This window comes from Nyctereutes procyonoides, unplaced genomic scaffold (assembly GCF_905146905.1).
Source record: "Nyctereutes procyonoides isolate TBG_1078 unplaced genomic scaffold, NYPRO_anot_genome, whole genome shotgun sequence".
Lineage (NCBI taxonomy): Eukaryota > Metazoa > Chordata > Mammalia > Carnivora > Canidae > Nyctereutes > Nyctereutes procyonoides.
The window spans coordinates 136,358-157,329 of record NW_026575132.1 but is presented as its reverse complement, the minus strand read 5'-3'; positions in this window follow the sequence as shown (position 1 = coordinate 157,329).

The window sequence follows — 20,972 nt, the reverse complement described above, 5'->3', positions numbered from 1 at the left end:
AATGTTAATAATGTCTGAATGTAATAGATTTATTCACAATCTGCCATATTTTCCCAAGAAGTTTAAGGAACCAAGTGTTACGATAACTTTGCCCTTCAGATCACTCTAATATTGTCATTCATAACACACTCAATGCTTATATGATGTTCTTCATTAAGATCACAATTGATAAGAAATATTAGTAGACAAATATGTATTATTAATAAAGATATGTCAAAGTTGGCTGTGCTCACAAAAGCTGTTCCTCAAATTTTGCAGTCTCAAGCAGGAATTAAATTTCCTTGTCTTCTACTTGCTACAAGTAACAGAAAGTAACATGAGAGACAGTTCATCACTTGAAGTTTCATTGAAGGAAAGTATAATCACATTAGTTTATTGGTATTTTCCCTGACCTAGGGCCCCCAGCTGCTACATAGAGCCGTACACAAGGGGAACTAACAAACTACTTGAAGAGTTCTAATACATTTTTAAAGTAATATTTGTTTATAAGCTCTCAGGAAAAAAAACTTGGCTTTGAATCTGGAGAAAAAATACTTTCATCAAGCCCTGAATCAGGCTGTGTGCTCAGCACAGAGGCTGCTGGAGATTCTCTCCCTCTCCCTGTACCTCTGTTACTATCCCCTCCATCACTCACTATCTCTCTTTCTCTAAAATAAATATTTTTTAAAAATAGAAACATAAGAATGCTTGATAATGGCAATAGATAAAACTGAACTCCATTCTTGATAAAATAAAACAGAAATAAAAAGAATTTCTTAAATTAGTAAAGAATCTATCAGAAATGATTGGTGAAATTATTGTCTAATAATAAAACACAAAAAGCATTCTAATTAATCAAACAAAAAAGGAAATGAATGTCTCTGAATAAAGAGACACCTAAGAGTTTGAAGCTATCAGTGTGACAGGTATTTGGGGAAATGATAATGAAAGAGGAGAAAACTGATAAGAAAAAGCCTAAAAATATATGTAAAAGTTGAAAAACAACCGAGAAAAATATAATTAATGGATAAAAACCCTAATCCTGTTCAAAACCACAATAGACAAATAGACAAATCACATGACTTGACAAAGTTAGTGCAAGTGGGAAAATAGAATAAAAAGATCCTGTTTTTTCCAATTGTTTATTAAATTTTAAATAAAATTTTAGTAAACTGTAATAAAATTCAATATATGGACCCATATGCATTAAGATAAAATTCAAAAACAAATCAAATACAGCGAAAATTACATTTAGGCTGATAAAAGAGCCCCCTAATGGGAAGCCAGTCTGAAAGCCGCCCAAACCAAAGGCAAACAGGCAGTTCCAAATACCAACGCCAGGGGGAGGAAGATATCACAACATTTTTGAGAAGCCCTAGAACCTCCCATGAGGTTGATTGGTGGAGATCTCCTCCTGAAAAAGGCCAGTGGCATAGAATGAGATTAGAATGAGATGATGCTTGTTTTTTCAACTGACCAAATTCCAGCCAAAAAAAAAAAAAAAAAAAAAAGAAGCTACAAAGAAACAGGGAAACATGACCCAATTAAAAGACCAACATAAAACCCTAGAACTAACCCTAAAGGAAAGCGTTATCTATGAATTGCCTGATAGAGAATCTTTAATAGCTGTCATAAAGACGCTCAATAAACTAAAAGAAAATGTAGATACACAATCAAGTGAAATCAGGAAAATGATACATGAACAAAATGAGCATATTGACAAAGAGAAAGGAACTTTTAGAAAACAACCAAACAAATTCTGGAACTGAAAAATATAATAACTAGGGGTCACCTGGGTGGCTCAGATGGGTAAGTGTCCAACTCTTGATTTTGGCTCAGGTCATGATCTCAGGGTTGTGATACTGAGTCTTATGTTGGCCTCTGCACTGGACATGATGCCTGCTTAAGATTCTCTCTCTCTCTTCCTCTGCTCCCCCACACCCTGCTTGCATTCTCTCTCTCTCTCTCTCTCTCTCTCTCTCTCTCTCTCTGTCTCTAAAATAATAAAACCACCCTCTCTCTTTCTATATGTATATGTATATATGTATGCATATGGTAACTAAAATGAAAAATTAATTAGAGGGTTTAACAACAGACCTGAAAGGTAAGAGAAAGTCTGTGAACTAGAAGATACATCATTTGAAATTATGAAACCAAAGGTGCATAAAACCGAAAAATTAAGAGAATTTTAAAAAGCCTAAGCGACCTTAGCGAACACCAGTTAAGTGAACTAATATATGCCTGTGGGATCCCAGAAAGGGGATTAGCTTATTTGACAAAATAGTGGCCAAAACTTTCCAAAATCTGAGCAAAGTAATGGACATACAAATAAAAAAAATTAAAGAACTCCAATTGAAGTAAATCTGAACAAAGCTACATTGAGACACATTATAATCAAATTGTCCAAAATAAAAACAAAGAAAGAAATCTTCAAAAAGGAAAGAGAAAAGCAATTCATCACATACAATGGAGCTTCTATGTTCTCACTCATTTGGGGAATATGAATAATAGTGAAGGGGAATATAAGGGAAGGGAGAAGAAATGTGTGGGAGATATCAGAAAGGGACACAGAACATAAAGACTTCTAACTCTGGGAAATGAACTAGGGGTGGTGGAAGGGGAGGAGGGCGGGGGGTGGGGGTGAATGGGTGACGGGCACGGAGGGGGACACTTGACGGGATGAGCACTGGGTGTTATTCTGTATGTTGGTAAATTGAACACCAATAAAAATTAATTTATAAAAAAAAAAGAGATTGACAGCTTTGGTCAAGCTGTTACCTATTCATCTTGTTTTTGAAACCCAACCCTGAAAAAAAAAAAAAGAATATTCATTAGATTTAACATCATTAGCTTTTCAGGCACAAAGGGAGCAAGCGTATTTATTCAAAGTACTTAAAAAAAGAAAAAAGAAAAAAATACCCACTATTAACCAAGAATAGTCTATCAGTTAAAACTATCAAAACTAAAGGAGAAGAAATGTGTTGAAAATGTTGGCACACACACACACACACACACACACACAAAGAAAATGTTGGCACAAAACTGTGGAAGGAGCCTCGTTGTCCATCAAAAGATGAATGGATAAAGAAGATGTGGTATCTGTATACAATGGAATATTACTCAGCCATTAGAAATGACAAATACCCACCATTTGCTTCAACCTGGATGGAACTGGAGGGTATTGTGCTGAGTGAAATGAGTCAATCAGAGAGGGACAAACATTATATGGCCTCATTCATTTGGGGAATATAAAAAATAGTGAAAAGGAATAAAGGGGAAAGGAGAAAAAATGAGTGGGAAATATCAGAAAGGGAGACAGAACATGAGAGACTCCTAACTCTGGGAAATGAACAAGGGGTGGTAGAAAGAGAGGTGGGCAGGGGGGATGACTGGGTGATGGGCACTGAGGGGCGCACTTGATGGGATGAGCGCACTGGGCGTTATGCTATATGTTGGCAAATTGAACTCCAATTAAAAAAAATAAATAAATAAAAAGAAAAAAAAGAGAAAATGTTGGCACAGGAAGACCTTAATACACCTCCTCCCACAGACATAACAAATTTACAGATATGTATGGAATAGCTCAGAGAGAAAGGTCTGAGCTTTGAGATAGCTCAAATAGTTTTGAGAAAGGTCTGAGAATTAGATACACTGCCTTCACAACAAAAGGCAAAAGAGAGGCATCCAGAAGGATAGAAGAGAGACAGCCACAGACTTGCGAAAACTATACCCCAGATGCAGTAATCCCAAATTTTGGGGAAAAATAGAGAACTCTCCCTCAAGGGGTGAAGGAATTGTACCCCATATCAGGCACCCAGACCCTAGAGTCCAACACTGGAAATACAAGATGACAAAATGTCCACTTTTAGAAATCTATGGTGATGAAAACCAGGAGAACTATAGAACAATAAAGAATGGATATCCAATATTAAAGGGCTTGTATGCAAACCCACTCACCCTGTAATCCAGTGCAAAAGCAATCCCTAGTTCATAAGCAAGGGGGACCAATTTACTAATTTTAAAGCAGCTGCTAGAGAGGCAGGAACCTGAAGGGACGTTATCCAGGAATGGAAGCACTGGTTGATGCTATTTTTGCAACCTCATTCTAACTTGCTACGGAAAGAGCACCCTGCAGGTGCCATTTTTTTTTTTTGGTGCCTTCCCTTTTAGCCTGCTAGCATTGGAGGACAAATTTCATCCACTCAGCACAGAGAGCTATCTGCAACCAGGATGGGTATGCATTTGGAGTCCCGCCCCATTGTTCAGCATTTGATATGTAAACAGAAGGACTTGGAGAGTGCCCTGAACCCTTCCCAAGCCATGTAGCAGCCAAGGTGATGACCTAAATCCTGCTCTACCTGTGCAGTAGCCAAGTATGAAAATGGCCAGACAGGTGTCCCAAGCCCTGACTTCCCTGTGCAAGTGTGGCCCTATCATAGCAGGCAGGCATACACAGCCCACACAGAGTGCCTGGCTCTGGTGATCAGGGGTATTGCACTCTGGCCCATGTAGAAAAACCTGTACACAAAACAATTCTTTCAAAACTAAAAAGGTAGTGACTTCACCTAATATATACAGACCAGCCAAGAGTGAGAAACAAAACGAGGAGACAGAGGAATATGTCCTAAACCAAAGAATACAAGAAATCCCAGAAAAGAACTTAATGAAACAGAGTTAAGCAACCTACTTGATAAAGAGTTCAAACTAATAGCCCTAAAGATGCTAACCAATCTCAGGGGAAGAATGGGTGAATACAGGAAGAACATATATATATATATATATATATATATATATATATGAAACATGAAGCTCTAGCCAAAAACATTGTTTTATTTTTTCTATTTTTTTTATTGGAGTTCAATTCGCCAACATATAGCATAATATCCAGTGATCATCCAGCCAAGTGCCCACCTCAGTGTCCATCACTAAGTCACCCCAACCCACCACCCACCTCCCTTTCCACTACCCACAGTTAGTTTCCCAGAGTTAGGTGTCTCTCAAGATTTGTCACCCTCACTGATATTTTCACTCCTTTCCCTTCACTCCCTTTCATCACTTTTTATATTCCCCAAATGAATGAGGCCAGATAATGTTTGTCCCTCCCTGATTGACTTATTTCACTCAGCATAATACCCTCCAGTTCCATTCATGTCAAAGCAAATGGTGGTTATTTGTCATTTCTAATGGCTGAGTAATATTCCATTGTATACATAGACCACATCTTCTTTATTCATTCATCAGTCGATGGACACCGAGGCCCCTTCCACAGTTTGGCTATTGTGGACATTGCTGCTAGAAACATTGGGGTGCAGGTGTCCCTACGTTTCACGGCATCTGCATCTTTGGGGTAAATCCCCAGCAGTGCAATTGCTGGGTTGTAGGGCAGGTCTATTTTTAACTCTTTGAGGAACCTCCACACAGTTTTCCAGAGTGGCTGCACCAGTTCACATTCCCACCAACAGTGCAAGAGGGTTCCCCTTTCTCCACATCCTCTCCAACATTTGTGGTTTCCTGTCTTGTTAATTGTCACCATTCTCACTGGTGTGAGGTGGTATCTCATTGTCGTTTTGATTTGTATTTCTCTGATTGCAAATTATGCGGAGCATTTTCTCATGTGCGTGTTGGGCATGTCTATGTCTTTCTCTGTGAGAATTCTGTTCATGCTTTTGACCATTTCATGATTGGATTGTTTGTTTCTTGGGTGTTGAGTTTAATAATTTCTTTATAGGTCTTGGATACTAGCACTATATCTGATAGGTCATTTGGAAATATCTTCTCCCATTCTGTAGGTTGTCTTTTAGTTTTGTTGACTCTTTCTTTTGCTGTGCAGAAGATTTTATCTTGATGAAGTCCTAATAATTCATTTTTGCTTTGTTTCTCTTGCCTTCATGGATGTATCTTGAAACTTGTGGCCAAGTTCAGAAAGGGTGTTGCCTGTGTTCTCCTCTAGGATTTTGATGGATTCTTGTCTCACATTTAGATCTTTCATCCATTTTGAGTTTATCTAAGTGTATGGTGTAAGAGAATGGTCTAGTTTCATTCTTCTGCATGTGGATGTCCAATTTTCCCAGCACCATTTAATGAAGAGACTGTCCTTTTTCCAGTAGATAATCTTTCCTGCTTTGTTGAATACTATTAGTCGACCAAAAGTTGAGGATCCACTTCTGGATTCTCCATTCTGTTCCATTGATCTATGTGTCTGTTTTTTGCCAGTACCACACCGTCTTGATGATCACAGCTTTGTAGTAAAACCTGAAATCTGGCATTGTGATGCCCCCAGCTATGGTTTTCTTTTATAATATTCCCCAGGCTATTTGGGGTCTTTCTGATTCCACACAAATCTTAAGATGATTTGTTTCAACTTTGAAGAAAGTCCATGGTATTTTGATAGGGATTACATTAAATGTGTAAATTGCCCTGGGTAACATTGACATTTTCACAATATTAATTCTGCCAATCCATGAGCATGGAATATTTTTCCATCTCTTTGTGTCTTCCTCAATTTCTTTCAGAAGTGTTCTGTAGTCTTTAGGGTATAGGTCCTTTGCCTCTTTGGTTAGGTTTATTCCTAGGTACCTTATGCTTTTGGGTGCAATTGTAAATGGGATTGACACCTTAATTTCTCTTTCTTCAGTCTCATTGTTAGTGTATAGAAATGCCACTGACTTCTGGGCATTGATTTTGCATCCTACGACACTGCCAAATTGCTGTATGAGTTCTAGCAATCTTGGGGTGGAGTCTTTTGCATTTTTTACATACAGTATCATGTCATCTGCGATGAGGGAGAGTTTGGTTCTTCTTTGCCAACTTGAATGTCTTTTATTTTTTTTTGTTGCCTGATTGCCAAGGCGAGGACATCTTGTACTATGTTGAATAGCAGTGGTGAGAGTGGACATCCCTGTCTTGTTCCTGATCTTAGGGGAAAGGCTCCCAGTGTTTCCTCATTGAGAATGATATTTGCTGTGGGCTTTTCATACATGGCTTTTAAGATGCTGAGGAATGTTCCCTCTATTCCAACACTCTGAAGAGTTTTGATCAGGAATGGATGCTGTATTTCATCAAATGCTTTCTCTGCATCTCTTGAGAAGATCATATTGTTCTTGTTTTTTCTCTTGTTGATATGATCTACCGTGTTGATTGCTTTACCAGTGTTGAACCAGCCTTGCATCCTGGGATAAATCCCACTTGGTCATGGTGAACAATCTTCTTAATGTAGTGTTCGATCCTACTGGCTAGTATCTTGTTGAGAATTTTTGCATCTGTGTTCAACAGAGATATTGGTTATAATTCTTCTTTGGGTGGGGTCTTAGTTTAGTTTTGGAATTAAGGTGATGCTGTCCCCATAGAACAAGTTTGGAAGTATCCATCTCTTTCTATATTTTGGAACAGCTTTAGTAGAATAGGTATTGTTTCTTCCTTAAACGTTTGATAAAATTCTCCTGGGAAGCCATTTGGCCCTGGACTTTTGTTTCTTGGGAGGTTTTTGATGACTGCTTCAATTTCCTCCCTGGTTATTGGCCTGTTCAGGTTTTCTATTTCTTTTTGTTGCAGTTTTGGTAGTTTGTGGTTTTCCAGAAATGTGTCCATTTCTTCTAGATTGCCTAATTTATTGGCATATTGCTGCTCATAATAAGTTTTTAAAATCGTTTGTATTTCCTTGGTATTGGTGGTGATCTCTCCTTTCACATTCATGATTTTATTAATTTGAGTCTTTTCTCTCTTCTTTATAATAAGGCTAGCTAATGATTTATCTATCTTATTAATTCTCTCAAAGAACAAACTCCTTGTTTTGTTGATCTGTTACACAGTTCTGGTCTCTATTTCATTGAGTTCTGCTCAAATTTTATTAATTCTCTTCTTCCGCTGGGTGAAGGTTTTATTTGCTGTTCCTTCCCCAGCTCCTTTAACTGTAAAGTTAGCTTTTGTATTTGAGTTCTTTCTAGTTTTTGGATTGATGCTTGTATGCGATGTATTTCCCCCTCAGGGCTGCTTTTGCTGTATCCCAAAGATTTTTAACATTGTATCTTCATTCTCATTATTTTCCATGAAACTTTTTAATTCTTCTCTAATTTCCTGGTTGACCCTTTCATCTTTCAGCAGGATGGTCTTTAACCTCCACGTGTTTGAAATCCTTCCTAACTTCTTGTGTTTTAGTAGTTTCAAAGCATTATGGACTGAAAATATGCAGGGGATGATCCCAATCTTTTGGTATCAGTTAAGACCTGATTTGTAACCCAATATGTGGTCTATTCTGGAGAAAGTTCCATGGGCATTTGAGAAGAATGTATTTTCATTTGGGCTTGGATCTAAAGTTCTGTAAATATCTGTGAAATCCTTCTGGTCCAGTTTATTTTTTCTTTTTTTTATAATAAATTTATTTTTTTATTGGTGTTCAATTTGCCAACATACAGAATAACACCCAGTGCTCATCCCGTCAAGTGCCCCCCTCAGTGCCTGTCACCCATTCACCCCCACCCCCACCCTCCTTCCCTTCCACCACCCCTAGTTCATTTCCCAGAGTTAGGAGTCTTTATGTTCTGTCTCCCTTTCTGACATTTCCCACACATTTCCTCTCTCTTCCCTTATATTCCCTTTCACTATTATTTATATTCCCCAAATGAATGAGAACATATAATGTTTGGTCCAGTTTATCATTTAAAGCTCTTGTTTCTTTGGAGATGTTGTGCTTAGAAGATCTATCAATTGTAGAAAGCACCGTGTTCAAGTCTCCAAGTGTAAGCTTATTATAAAGTATATCTTAACTTTGGTTATTAATTGATTGACGGGCATAAATATTCATGATTGTTAGGTCCTCTTGTTGGGTAGATCCTTTAAGTATGATATAGTGTCTCTCTTCATCTCTTACTACAGTCTTTGGGATAAACTTTAATTTATCTGATATAAGAATGGCTACCCCTGCTTTCTTTTGAGGACTGTTTGAATGGTAAATTTTTTCCATTTTATTTTCAGGCTGTAGGTGTCCTTCTGTCTAAATGAGTCTCTTATAGACAGCAAATAGATGGGCCTTGGTTTTTTATCCAGTATGAAACCCTGCACATTTTGATAGGATCATTAAATTCATTCATGTTCAGAGTTATTATTGAAAGATATGAATTTAGTGTCATCATAATACCTTTCAGTCCCTGTTTTTGTGGATTGCTTCCTTGGACTTCCTCTTTCTTTTACAGAGTCCCCCTTAACATTTCTTGAAGAGCTGGTTTGGTGGTCACATATTCTTTCAGTTTCTGCCTATTTTGGAAGCTCTTTATCTCTCCTTCTATTCTGAATGAGAGCCTTGCTGGATAAAGTATTCTTGGCTGCAAGTTCTTCTCATTTAGGAACCTGAATATATCCTGCCAGCCCTTTTTGTCCTGCCAGGTCTCTGTGGAGAGGTCTGCTGTTAACCTAATACTTCTCCCCATAAAACTTAAGGATCTCTTGTCTCTTGCTGCTTAAGGATCTTCTCTTCATCTTTGGTGTTTGCAAGTTGCACTATTAAATGTTGAGGTGTAGAGCGGTTTTTATTGATTTTAGGGGGGGATTTCTGTATCTCCTGGATCTGAATGCCTGTTTCTCTTCCCAAGTTAGGGAAGTTCTCAGCTATGATTTGTTCAAATACACTTTCTGGTCCTTTGTCCCTTTTGGCGCCCTCGGGAACCCCAATTAAATGTAGATTTTTCATTCTGAGGCTGTCATTTATTTCCCTTAACCTTTCCTCATGATCTTTTGCTTTTCTCTTTTTTCCTCAGCTTCCTTCCTTGCCATCAGCTTGTCTTCCATGTCACTCACTTGTTCTTTTACCTCGTTAACTTTTGTTGTTAGGACCTCCAGTTTGGATTGCATCTCATTTAATTGATTTTTAATTTCGGCCTGATTAGATCTAAATTCTGCAATCATGAAATCTCTTGAATCCTTTATGCTTTTTTTTTTCCAGAGCCACCAGTAGCTTTATAATTGTGCTTCTGAACTAGCTTTCTGACACTAAATTGTAATCCAAATTCTGTCACTCTATGGGTGAGAGGACTGTTTCTGATTATTTCTTTTGTGGTGAGTTCTTCCTTCTAGTCATTTTGCTCAGTGCAGAGTGGCTGAAAATACGTTGTACTGGAAAAATGAGAAAAAGAGAAAAAGAAAAAAGGGGGCGAAACAAATAAAAAACAAATAAACACGGAGGGGTATCCTCTGATTCTATATACTGTAAGCCCCTAGACTTCCCCGGGAACTTTCCAGCACTGCTTGGTCAAGAACTTGCTCTTCCCCTGCCCTTCCAGCTGGTCTTCTGGGTGAGGGGCCTGCTTTTGATTCTCATGTGTTTGCACCTGGTGGAGCTGCCCCGCCCCATGCCAAGTGCACCTTTCAGTGGGAGCCATTTATCCTGTGAGGCCCCTGCTCCCTGGCAGACCGGCTCAAACCCTGGTACAAGGTGACACAAGGAGGAACAACAACAGTGGTGACGGCCAGCTCTCCAGCCCTGGAGTCAGCTCCAGCAGTAACTACTGCAGCTCCCAGTCTGCAGGGACCTGGATGCTCTGGGGGTGGGGGACGCTGATCTGCACAGCTCGGGGGCACCCGCTGGCAGGAGCGTCTTGCTACCCTGTGTTCTCCCGGCCTCCGCCTGTCCCGGGGGGAGTGCTGGATCTTGGGCTCTGTCCCCCGGTGCCTTCGGCTCTGGGGCCTGTGCCACTGGAATTGCGCTCCCGGGACTGGGCAGTCCCCTCTGTGCAGAGCCACCACCTGAGTCGCCACCTGAGCTGCTCCCTGGCCCAGCGGGCACACGTTCCAGCCCTTTAGGGAGCTCAGCCCACAGTGTGCTGCGTGCTCTTCCTCAGGGCACATCTCTTCTGTTAGTGACCCTGGGAGCCTGAGGGCATCACTACCCCTCCTGGGATCCTGCCTGAGTTCCCTGCGAGCGCCTTTCCGTCAGGAAAGGTTGGTAAAGTTCCTGCTTCTCTGGGACTGGACTTTCCTGTCCTGGGGGCTCTGGCTGCCTGGCCTTAGCCCTGCTCCTAGTGGGGGCCCCTCCCCATTGGGTGCTTTTTTATTTCTTTTTTCCCATATTCCTACCTTGATAGAAGCATGAACTCTTCTCACTTTAGCATTCCAGCTGTTGTCTCTTTAAATCTCAGGTCGAATTTTTAGGTTTTCAGGATGATTTGAAAGTTATCTAGGTAGGTTGATGGGTACAGGTGACTTGGGGACCCTACTCTTCCACCATCTTGCCCCCAGGAAGAACTTAGACAGTAATGTAGAAAATATAATAAAGTACTAAACAGAAGTTATAACTGAACTGAAAAATACACTAGAAAAGTTTCAGCAGCAGAATGGATGAAACAGAACGAATCAGTGAACTGGAAAACAATGCAAAGGAAAACATTTAAAGCATCAAAATAAAAAAAAAAACAAGAGAGAGAGAATTAGATATGCTGTATCAGGAGGAGAGGCTAAACAGCAGAAGAGTGGAGGACCTCGCTTCATCCAGTCCCTTGAATTTACTTAGATAACTATCAAAGCATTCTGAGCACCCATGAATTCAACCTGTGGTATAAGAAAAGAATATCTGGAACTCTACAAATAAAAAAGTGACCACTTTTTGCAGGGGAGGAAGTGTGGAGAAGTGAATCTGAGGGGAGATATCAGAAGATAAATGGCAGGGGCAGGGAGCCTCTGTAAACTGACTACTGGAAAGTGGTATTCCCCTGGAGGACAAAATGAAGAACCCTTAGAAATCTCTCCAATGAGAGACATCCCTGCCTAAAAGGTGCTCAGGTGGTGAAACGGGAAAATTCTAGGTGGGACAGTGGCGTCTCAGTGGGGTCTCAGAATTAAAGGGAGTGCCTGAGCTGGTGGAATTCCCAGACACTGGAAAGGAGAAACTGGTTGGGATTGGTGAGCCCAAGAGGGAGCCCTCAACTTGGTACCATAGACACTGAGCTGGAGACCTGCTGGATTCAGTAACCACCCTCCACCTGGGGAATCTGCATAGGACTGGAATGCAAGGACCCTTGGCCATCCCATGGGAGGGGCAGAGCAGGTCCAGGAGCAACTGACCAATAGATCTCATGGCAAGGAACCATGTAAAAGACAATACCAGGAGGCCCTCCACCTTCCCTTAGGAGGGATGGAGCAGGTATGGGGGCATTCCAGTAGCCACTCTCAGTGTCAGCATCGTGCAGAGAGCAGTGGGGTGGGACATTCCCACTTCCCCCAGGGAGGACTGGTGTAGGCATGCACTGCAGGAGTCTGTGGACTGTGGCACATGCAAAAGTAAGAAAAAGTAAGAACCATGTATCCCTGAGAGTTTGCTGAAGACAGGGGACTGTGATCTTTCAGCTCTGGGGATGGGGATGTGAGCTCTGTCATTTTTGTTTGGATTCAGTGCAGAAAGCCTTCAGGAAATGAAAGCCAAACTCAAGACCAGCTTACAGTGAGCCTGGTCCCCTGGCAAGGGGCAGTGTGACTCTACCAAGGCAAAGATACTTGAGAAGCAGCACAGAAGACCCCTCTCCCAGAAGATAAACTGGAAGACCAGGTGCACAACACATTTACAGACCCTACAAGACCATAAAAATCCAGGATAGGGGAAAATAGCATACAGAAGTGGAGGTCCTTTCTCATGATATATGTATCTTTCAATTTAAAATTTTCCATTTCTTTTTTCTTCTTTCCCTTTTCAACTAGTATCTTATTTTATCAACTCTTTGTTTCTAGATTGTAATTTTCATTTTTTACATTTATATTTTATATTTTTTATTTATTTTATATTTTTGTTTGCTTGTTTTTTATTTATTTTTTATTGGTGTTCAATTTGCCAACATATATAACACCCATCAAGTGTTCATCCCATCAAGTGCCCCCTAAATGCCTGTCACCCAGTCACCGCCATCCCCTGCCCACCTCCCTTTCTATCACCCCTTGTTCATTTTCCTTGTTCATGAGTCTCTCATGTTTTGTCTCCCTTTCTGATATTTCTCACTCATTTTTCTCCTTTCCCCTTTATTCCCTTTCACTATTTTTTATATTCCCCAAATGAATGAGACCATATAATGTTTGTCCTTCTCTGATTGACTTATTTCACTCAGCATAATACCCTCCAGTTCCATCCACATCAAAGTGAATGGTGGGTTTTGTCGTTTCTAATGGCTGAGTCATATTCCATTGTATACATAGACCACATCTTCTTTATCCATTCATATTTCAGTGAACACCGAGGCTCCTTCCACAGTTTGTCTATTGGGGACATTGCTGCTGAAGAACCTCCACACAGTTTTTCAGAGTGGCCGTACCAGTTCACATTCCCACCAACAGTGCAAGAGGGTTCCCCTTTCTCCACATCCTCTCCAACATTTGTTCTTTTCTGCCTTGTTAATTTTCCTCATTCTCACTGGTGCAGGGGGTATCTCGTTGTGGTTTTTATTTGTATTTCCCTGATGGCCAGTGATGCGGAACATTTTCTCATGTGCTTGTTGGCCGTGTCTATGTCTTTCTCTGTGAGAATTCTATTCATGTCTTTTGCCCATTTCACGTTTGGATTGTTTGTTTCTTGGGTGTTGAGTTTAATAAGTTCTTTTTAGATCTTGGATACTAGTCCTTTATCTGATACATCATTTGCAAATATCTTCTCCCATTCTGTAGGTTGTCTTTTAGTTTTGTTGCCTGTTTCTTTTGCTGTGCAAAAGCTTCTTATCTTGGTGAAGACTCAATAGGTCATTTTTTATTTTTATAAATTTATTTTTTATTGGTGTTCAATTTGCCACCATATAGAATAACACCCAGTGCTCATCCCATCAAGTGTCCACCTCAGTGCCCGTCACCCAGTCACCCCCACCCCCCACCGACCTCCCCTTCCACTACCCCTAGTTTGTTTCCCAGAGTTAAGAGTATTTCATGTTCTGTCTCCCTTTATGATATTTCCCACTCATTTTTGCTTTTGTTTCTCTTGCCTTCATGGATGTATCTTGCAAGAAGTTACTGTGGCCAAGTTCACAAAGGGTTTGCCTGAGTTCTCCTCTAGGATTTTGATGGAATCTTGTCTCACATTCAGATCTTTCATCCATTTTGAGTTTATCTTTGAGTATGGTGTAAGAAAATGGCCTAGTTTCAATCTTCTGCATGTGGATATCCAATTTTCCCAGCACCATTTATTGAAGAGACTGTCTTTTTCCAGTGGATAGTCTTTCCTGCTTTGTCGAATATTAGTTGACCATAAAGTTGAGGGTCCACTTCTGGATTCTCTATTCTGTTCCATTGATCTATGTGTCTGTTTTTGTGCCAGTACCAAACTGTCTTGATGACCACAGCTTTGTAGTACAACCTGAAATCTGACATTATGATGCCCCCAGCTATTGTTTTCTTTTTTAGTATTCCCCTGGCTATTTGGGGTCTTTTCTGATTCCACACAAATCTGAAGACGATTTGTTTCAACTCTCTGAAGAAAGTCCATGGTATTTTGATAGGGATTGCATTAAACGTATAAGTTGCCCTGGGTGACGTTGACATTTTCACAATATTAATTCTTCCAATCCATGAGCATGGAATACTTTTCCATCTCTTTGTGTCTTCCTCAATTTCTTTCAGAAGTGTTCTGTAGTTTTTAGGGTATAGATCCTTTCCCTCTTTGGTTAGGTTTATTCTTAGGTATCTTATGCTTTTGGGTGCAATTCACATTTTTTAGAAGTATACTTCACTTTTGGATTCCTTTCACTGTTCTCTCTCTATATATATATACATATTCTGCTTTCTTTACAATTTTGGGATTTAGTGTCTTTTAACACACAGACCAAAACTCAGGAACAAGTGGATTACCCTATTTTGTCCACCCCATGAGATTATATTCTCTCTCACCCCTTGTTTTTTCTTTTGCTATTTATTTATTTATTTATTTATTTTTTGTTCTCTTTATGACCTAATCAGATTAGTCTAGTGTGTGTTTGCTTGGGTTGTGGTTGTTTTTTTTTTTTAAGATTTTTATTTATTTATTCATGAGAGACACACACACACACAGAGGCAGAGACACAGGCAGACGGAGAAGCAGGCTCCATGCTGGAAGCCTGATGTGGTACTCGATCCCTGGACTCCAGGATAATGCCCTGAGCTGAAGGCAGATTTCAACCGCTGAACCATCCAGGCATCCCTCTGGTTGATATTTTTTATTCTGTTCAATTGACCATCCATTCTTCTCTGTATAAAATAACTTGGAGGAGTTCACAACAAAAGAGATAACCAAAGGTAGTACTCTCTGCCACAGATCTAATGGATGTAGATTTAATTAAAATGTCAGAAATGAAATTCAGGATAACAATTACATTACTAGCTAGGCTTGAAAAATGCATAAAAGACACTAGAGAATATACATTCTTCTCAACTGCACATGGAACTTTCTCCAGAGTAGACCACAAACTGGGTCACAAATCAGTTCTCAACTAGTACCAAAAGACTTGTATTATTCCCTGCATACTTTCAGACCACAATGCTTTGAAACTGTTACTCAATCACAAGAGGAAACTTGGAAGGAATTCAAACACTTGTAGGTTAAAGAGAATCTTACTAAAGAATCAATAGGTCAACCAGGAAATTAAAGAAGAATTTTAAAAATTTAATTTAAAAAAATTAAAATTAAATTTAAAAATTCATGGAAATAAATGAAAATGAAAACACAACTGTTCAAAATCTTTAGGATATGGCAAAGGTGGTTCTCAAAGGGAATGATGTTTCACTTCAAGCCTCTATCAAAAAAATAAAAAAAAATCTCAGATATACAAGCTAACTTTACATGGAAAGGAGCAGGAGACAAAACAGCAAATAAAGCCTAAACCAAGCAGGAGAAGAGAAATAATAATGATTGGAGCAGAAAACAATGAAACAGAAACCAGAATAACAGTAGAATAGATCAATGAAAATATGAACTGGTTGAATTGAAATCAATAAACCCCTAGCCAGACTTATCAAAAAGAAATGAGAAAAGACCCAAATTAAAATCATAAACTAAAGAGGAGAGATCATGACCAACACTAAGAAAATACAAACGATTTTAAGAACATATTATGAGCAACTATATGTCAACAAATTAGGCAATATGGAAGAAATGGGTGCATTCCTGAAAACCTATAACCTATCAAAACTGAAACAGGAAGAAATAGAAAACCTGAACAGACCAATAACCAGTGAGGAAATTGAAGCAGTCATCAAACACCTCCCAAGACACAAAAGTCCAGGGCCAGATGGCTTTCCAGGGAAATTGTACCAAACATTTAAAGAAGAAATAATACCTATTCTACTAAAGCTGTTTCAAAGGATAGAAATGGAAGGAAGACTTCCAAATTCATTCTGTGAGGCCAGGATACCTTGATCCTCAAACCAGAAAAGGACCTCACCAAAAGAATTATAGACCAATATCAATCCATGAATATGGATGTCAAAATACTCACCAAGATACTAGCCAATAGGATCTAACAGTACATTAAAAGGGTTATTCATCCCAACCAAGTGGGATTTTTTTCCTGTGATGCAAAGGTGGCTTAAATTTGCAAATGAATCAACATGATAGATCACATTAATAAAAGAAAAGAAACATATGATCTCAACTGATGCAGAAAAAGCATTTGATGAACTACAGCATCCTTTCTTGATTAAAACTCTCTACAGTGTAGGAGCAGAAGGAACGTACCTCAATATCATAAAAGCATCTATAAAAAGCCGACAGTGAATAACATTCTCAATGGGGAAAAATTGAAGGCTTTTCCCCTAAGTCAGGAATGTCCACTATCACAACTTTTGTTCAACATAGTACTAGAAGTCCTAGGCTCAGTGGTCAGACAACAAAAAGAAATAAAAGGTATTCAAATTGGCAGAGAAGTCAAAATCTCATTCTTCACAGATGACATGATGCTTTATGTGGAAAACCCAAGAGACTCCACCCCAAATTTGCTAGAACTCATACAGCAATTTACCAATGTGCAGGATACAAAGTCAATGCACAGAAATCAGTTACATTTCTATACACTAACAATGAGATGAAGAAAAAGAAATTAAGGAATCAATGCCACTTACAATAGCACTCCAAACCATAAGATACCTAGGAATACACCTAACCAAAGGGGCAAAGGATCTATACTCTAATAACTACCGAACACTTAGGAAAGAAACTGAGGAAGACACAAAGAGATGGAAAACTATTCCATGCTCATGGATTGGAAGAATAAATATTGTGAAAATGTCTATACTACCCAGGGCAATTTGCATGTTCAATGCAATCCCTGTCAAAATATCAAGGACTTTCTTCACAGATCTGGAGCAAGTAATCCTAAAATTTGTATGGGACCAGAAAAGACTCACAGTAGCCAAGAATAATGTTGACAAAGAAAACCAAAACTAGGGGCATCACATTGCTGGATTTCAAGCTGTTTACAAAGCTCTGATCATCAAGACAGTGTGGTACTGGTGCAAAAACAGACACCTAGATCAATGGAAAAGAACATAGAACTAAGAAATTGACCCTCAACTACATGGTCAACTAATCTTTGACAAAACAGGAAAGAATACACGATGGAATAAAGATAATCCATCCAAATCCTAGAGGAGAACACAGGCCACAACTTCTTACAAGACATGTCTCTAAAGGCAAGGGATACAAAAGCAATCGTGAACTACTGGGACTTCACCAAGATTAAAAGCTTCTGCACAGCCAAGGAAACAGTCAACAAAACTAAAAGACAATGTACAGAATGGGAGAAGATATTTGCAAATGACACATTAGATAAAGGGCTAGTACCCAAGATCTATAAAGAACTTATCAAACTCAACACCCAAAAACAAATAATCCAGTTAAGAAATAGGCAAGAAACATGAACAGATGTTTCTCAAAAGAAAATATAAAAATGGCCACCCACAAGAAAAAAATGCTCCACAACACTTGTCATTAGGGAAATACAAATCAAAACCACAATGGGATACCACTTTATACCAGAGAGAATGCCTACAGTTAGAAAGACAGGAAACAACAAATTTTGGTAAGGATATGGAGAAAGGAGAACCCTCCTATAGGGTTGTGGGAATGCAAGCTGTGACAGCTACTCTAGAAAGCAGTGTGGAGGTTCCTCATGGGTATCTATCCCAAGATACAGATGTAGTGATCCAAAGTGGCACCTGCTTCCAATGTTTATAGCAATGTCCACAATAGCCAATCTGTGGAAAGAACTGAGATGTCCTTCAATAGATAAGTGTATAAAGAAGATGTGGTACACACATGCACACACACACACACACACAATGGAATATTGCTCAGCCATGAGAAAGGATGAATCCTACCATTTATATAGATGTGGATGGAATTGGAGGACATTATGCTGAGAGAAATAAGGCTATTGGAGAAAGATAATTATCATATGGTTTCACTCATATGTGGAATATAAGAATTAATGCAAAGGAACATAGGGGGAAGGAGGGAAACTGAATGGGAAAAAGTCAGAGAGGGAGACAAACCATAAGAGACTCCTAATTCTGAGAAATTAAGAATTGCTGAAGGAGAGGTGGTGGGGGACGAGATACTGAGTGATTAAATTAAACACATTAAACAGAGCACATAATGGGAAGAGCTGAGTATTACATGCAACTGTCGAATTATTGAAAAAGGTAGCAACTTCCAGTTATAAAATAAATGTGATAGGTAGTAAAAATATAGCTTAAAGAATATAGTCAATAATATTGTAATAACATATGATGACAGATGGTAATTGAATTTATTTGGTATAGAGTACTATATAGAATTGTGAATTAAGATGTTGTAATCCAAAACAATATAACATTGTGTGTCACTTATACATCAATAAAAATAAAAATTAGAAGCAAAAACAAGGAATAGAAATAGAAGAAGCAAGGCACTTCAACAATACATTTATGGAAAGCTACAGCTAACATTACAGTGATGAAACACTAAAAGCTTTCCCTCTGGATCAGGAATAAGGGGAAAATGTCCATTCCCATCACTTCTACTCAACATAATATTGAAATTATAATCCAAAGCAATTATGCAAGATGGAGAGAAAAAGCATCCACATTGGAAAGGAAGAAATAAAATATGTTTGTAGACTACATGATCTTATATGTAGAAAATCACAAAGATTTCATCAAAACTACTTTTGAAACTAAGAAACAAATTCAGCAAATTTGTAGGACATAAAACCAACAGACACAAATCAGTTGCAGTTGCTGAGATAAGCATTGGGTGATGTATGTAAGTGTTGAATCACTAAATTTTACACCTGAAACTAATATTACACCGTATGTTAACTGGAATTTAAATAAAAATGAAAAATCACTTGTATTTCTATATACTAACAATAAACAGCCCAAAAAGGAAATTAAGAAATCAATTTCATTTGCAATAGCATAAAAAATACTTAGGAATAAATCTAACCAAGGAGGTGAAAGACTTACACACTGAAAACTATACACATTGATTAAAGAAATTATAGAAATGAATAAATGTAAATACACCCTGCATTCATGGATTGGAAGTACTATTGAGATATCTACACTACTAACAGTGAACCACAGATTCAGTGCAATATCTGTGCTATGTGAATTTAGCAAAGTTGCTACAACCAACTAGAAAAAAATTAAGGGACACAAATTTACAATAGTTCAAAAATGTCATAAAGATGAAAAAAACAACAAAAAATGATACAAGACCTTTCCTCTCAACACTAAAACACATAACTAAGAGAAATTAAATAAAAAGATTAAAATATTTAAGTATCACAAGACTCAATGTTATTATATAGCAATTGTCCCCAAACTTATCTATTGATATACTAATATCCCAATCAATATCCTTGTAAGTATGTTTAAATAAATTGAGATATTGATTCTAAACTATAGGTGAAAATACATAGGACCTAGAATACACAAAGCAACATTATAGAACAATGGAGTAAAATTTACAATATCAAATATCAAGATTTAGTATAAAGCCTAACGTGATTAGGACAGTGCTTATTAGCAAAAGAACAGAAATCTAACACAGCAGATTGAAATGGAGACCCAAACTTACACAGATATGGTATCTATCAGTTAGCCTCCATTGCAACCCAATGGGAAATTAATAGTCTTTTTAATACATGTTTTTAGGTCAACTGAACATCCATAAAGAAAATAAAACTATCTCATACTACACACAAAATTTAATTTAAAATAGATCAAATTTCCAAACGTGAAAGCCAAAATATTTAAGTTTCTAGTTTACAGGAGAATATTCTCATGACTTTCAGAGAGACAATTTCTTAAAATAGAAATATCTTTAGCCATATATATAAAAAACTTGACATCATTAAAGAACTTCTATTTACTAAAATACACCAGTAAGAAAGTAAAAAGGTAAATCATCAGAAGGATTAGATCATTGCAAATAAATATTCAGCTAAGGATTTTATTATATATATTTTTTGTATAGTGTCAATAAAAGTAATGCACATATCCATCTAACAACTGAGGAAACAATTTGAATGGATACTTCATGAGAAAGATTTCCAAATAAAAGGCAGCAACAGAGCCATAAATATAGATAGTAAACATAGGGGAGGAGAATGAGGGGAATGGGCAAAATGGGTGAATGGGGAATAGGAGGCACAGGCTTCCACTTATGCAATGAGTAAGTCATTGGGATGGAAGGTACAGCATGAGGAGTACAGTCAATGGTATTGTGATAGTGATGTATGGTGATGGTAGCTACACCTGTGGTGAGCACAGCACAACATATAGCCTGGCTGAACCACTACACTAAACACCTGTAACTAATGTAACATTGAATGCCAATTACATTCAAATAAAAAAATAAAAAGAAATTTCCACATGAAAAATGTGTTCACCATCTTTACTTATCAGGAATAAGCAAATTAAAGCACAATTAGATAGAACTACACACCCAGTAGAATGGCTAAAATACATGTGTATATATATATATATATATATATATATATATATATATATATATTAAAGAT